This window comes from Arachis hypogaea, chromosome 12, assembly GCF_003086295.3.
Source record: "Arachis hypogaea cultivar Tifrunner chromosome 12, arahy.Tifrunner.gnm2.J5K5, whole genome shotgun sequence".
Lineage (NCBI taxonomy): Eukaryota > Viridiplantae > Streptophyta > Magnoliopsida > Fabales > Fabaceae > Arachis > Arachis hypogaea.
The window spans coordinates 49,507,871-49,511,313 of NC_092047.1; the positions used below are offsets into that span (position 1 = coordinate 49,507,871).

The following is a 3,443-nucleotide window of genomic DNA, read 5'->3' on the forward strand; positions in this document are numbered from 1 at the left end:
ATGCCAAATAATTTGGCATTTAGCTTCATGATTGCACCAAGAAACTTGGCAGTTTGCTCTTCAGTAACATCCTCATTCTCTTCAGAAGAGGAATACTCATCAGAGCTCATGAAGGGCATAAGGAGGTTCAATGGAATCTCTATGGTCTCTAGATGAGCCTCAGAGTCCCTTGGTTCCTCAGAGGGAAGCTCCTTATTGATCACTGGACGTCCCAGGAGGTCTTCCTCACTGGGATTCACGTCCTCCACTCCCTCATTGGGTTCGGCCATTTTGCTTAAGTCAATGGTCTTGCACTCTCCTTTTGGATTCTCTTCTGTATTGCTTGGGAGAGTACTGGGAGGGATTTTAGTGATCCTTTTACTCAGCTGGCCCACTTGTGCTTCCAAATTTCTAATGGAAGACCTTGTTTCATTCATGAAACTTACAGTGGCCTTAGACAGATCAGAGACTAAGTTTGCCAAATTAGAAGTGTTTTGTTCAGAGTTCTCTGTCTGTTGCTGAGTGGATGATGGAAAAGGTTTATTATTGTTAAACCTGTTTCTTCCACCATTATTAAAGCCTTGTTGAGGCTTTTGATCCTTCCATGAGAAATTTGGATGATTTCTCCATGATGAGTTATAGGTGTTTCCATAAGGTTCACCTAAGTAATTCACCTCTGCTATTGCAGGGTTCTTAGGATCATAAGCTTCTTCTTTATAAGAAGCCTCTTGAGTACTGTTGGATGCAGCTTGCATTCCATGCAGACTCTGAGAGATCATATTGACTTGCTGAGCCAATATTTTATTCTGAGCCAATATGGCATTCAGAGTATCAACTTCAAGAACTCCCTTCTTCATAGGCATCCCATTACTCACAGGATTCCTTTCAGAAGTGTACATGAACTGGTTATTAGCAACCATGTCAATGAGTTCTTGAGCTTCTGCAGGCGTTTTCTTTAGCTGAATGGATCCACCTGCAGAAGTCTCCAGTGACATTTTTGATAGCTCAGATAAACCATCATAGAATATATCCAGGATGGTCCATTCTGAAAGCATGTCAGAAGGACACTTTTTGGTCAACTGTTTGTATCTTTCCCAAGCTTCATAGAGGGATTCACCTTCTTTCTGTCTGAAGGTTTGAACATCAGCTCTAAGCTTGCTCAGCTTTTGAGGAGGAAAGTACTTGGCTAAGAAAGCCGTGACCAGCTTATCCCAAGAGTTCAGGCTGTCTTTGGGTTGAGAATCCAACCATATTCTAGCTCTGTCTCTTATAGCAAAAGGGAAAAGCATAAGCCTGTAGACTTCAGGATCTACTCCATTAGTCTTAACAGTATCACATATCTGCAAGAATTCAGTTAGGAACTGAAAAGGATCTTCAGATGAAAGTCCATGAAACTTGCAGTTCTGCTGCATCAGAGAAACTAACTGAGGTTTCAGCTCAAAGTTGTTTGCTCCAATGGCAGGAATGGAGATGCTTCTTCCATGTAAATTGAAATTAGGTGCAGTGAAGTCACCAAGCATTCTCCTTGCATTGTTGTTGGGTTCGGCTGCCATCTCCTTTACTTGTTCGAAATTTTCAATCAAGTTGTCTCTGGATTGTTGTAATTTAGCTTCTCTTAATTTTCTCTTCAGAGTCCTTTCAGGTTCTGGATCAGCTTCAACAAGAATGTCTTTTTCTCTGTCCCTGCTCATAAGAAAGAGGAGAGAAAAAGAAAAGAAGAGGAATCCTCTATGTCACAGTAAAGAGGTTCCTTATTGTTAGTAGAAGAAAAGAAGAAGAAACTCGAACACAGATAGAAGAGGGGGGTTCGAATTTGGTGATGATGTGAGGAAGAGATGTTAGTGGATGAATAAATAAATAGAATAAGATGGGAGAGGGAGAATTTTCGAAAATTATTTTTGAAAAAGAGTCAGTGATTTTCGAAAATGGTTTTTGAAAAATGTTAGTATTTTTTCAAAAATTTTTTGAAATCAAAAATAAAAATAAAAATAATTAGTTAATTAAAAAGAAATTTTTGAAAAAGAGGGAAGATATTTTCGAAAATTAGAGAGAGAGAGTTAGTTAGGTAGTTTTGAAAAAGTTAAGAAACAAACAAAAAGTTAGTTAGTTAGTTGAAACAAATTTGGAAAAGATAAGAAGTTAGGAAGTTGGAAAAGATCTTTTGAAAAGATATTTTTGAAAAAGATAAGATAAGAAGATATTTTTGAAAAGATATGATTGAAATTAGTTTTGAAAAAGATTTGATTTAAAATCACAATTAATGACTTGATTCACAAGAAATCACAAGATATGATTCTAGACCTTAAAGTTTGAATCTTTCTTAACAAGCAAGTAACAAACTTCAAATTTTTGAATCAAAACATTAATTGTTATTGTTATTTTCGAAAATTTGGTATAAAAATAAGAAAAGAATTTTTGAAAATTATTTTTGGAATTTTCGAAAATAACCAGAAATTTTGAAAAAGATTTGATTTTTGAAAAAGATTTTGAAAAAGATAAGATTTTCAAATTGAAAATTTGATTTGACTCATGAGAAACAATTAGATTTTAAAAATTTTTGAAAAAGTCAACTCAAATTTTCGAATTTGATGAGAGAAAAAGGGAAAGATATTTTTTTGATTTTTGAATTTTTATGATGCAAGAGGAAAACACTAAAAAGATGCAATGCATGAAATTTTTAGATCAAAACAATGAATGCGTGCAAGAATGCTATGAATGTCAAGATGAACACCAAGAACACTATGAATGTCAAGATGAACATCATAGACATAATTTTGAAAAATTTTTTAATGCAAAGAAAACATGCAAGACACCAAACTTAGAATTCTTTAATGCTTATGCACTAAGAATTCAAGAATGCATATGATAAACATGAAAAGACACAAAACAAAAAATCATCAAGATCAAACAAGAAGACTTACCAAGAACAACTTGAAGATCATGAAGAACACTATGAATGCATGATATTTTCGAAAAAATGCAAGATGCATATGCAATTGACACCAAACTTATAACATGACTCAAAACTTAAACAAGAAATAGAAAATATTTTTGATTTTTATGATTTTCTAAATTTTTTTTTTTGTATTTTTTTCGAAAATTAATTGAAAAAGGAAAATAAGGATTCCAAAATTTTTAATATGAATTCCAAGAATCTTGCATTCTTAGTCTAAAGCTTCAGTCCAGGAATTAGACATGGCTCACTAGCCAGCCAAGCTTTCAAAGAAAGCTTCAGTCCAAAACACTAGACATGGCCAATGGCCAGCCAAGCTTCAGCATTTAACACCAGAGTATACTGCTCTTGATAACAAATTGCTGCTCATTACTTATCAAATATGTAACTTGCCTCTGATGGTTTGGAAGCCTCAGTCCAAAAGAATTTAGACATGGCTTTACAGCCAGCCAGGCTTCACGTGCTTCATGAAACACTAGAATTCATTCTTAAAAATCTTGAATAAAATTTT

At 34.4% G+C, this 3,443-nt stretch overlaps 1 non-coding gene across 1 annotated transcript; it reads left to right on the forward strand.

Moving 5' to 3' along the window:
- The first annotated feature begins 1,028 nt into the window (after nucleotides 1-1,028).
- LOC112730946 (small nucleolar RNA R71) lies at nucleotides 1,029-1,136 on the forward strand. The gene has a single exon (XR_003166746.1). It is a non-coding gene; the product is annotated as a small nucleolar RNA R71 (small nucleolar RNA).
- Nucleotides 1,137-3,443: the final 2,307 nt, after the last annotated feature.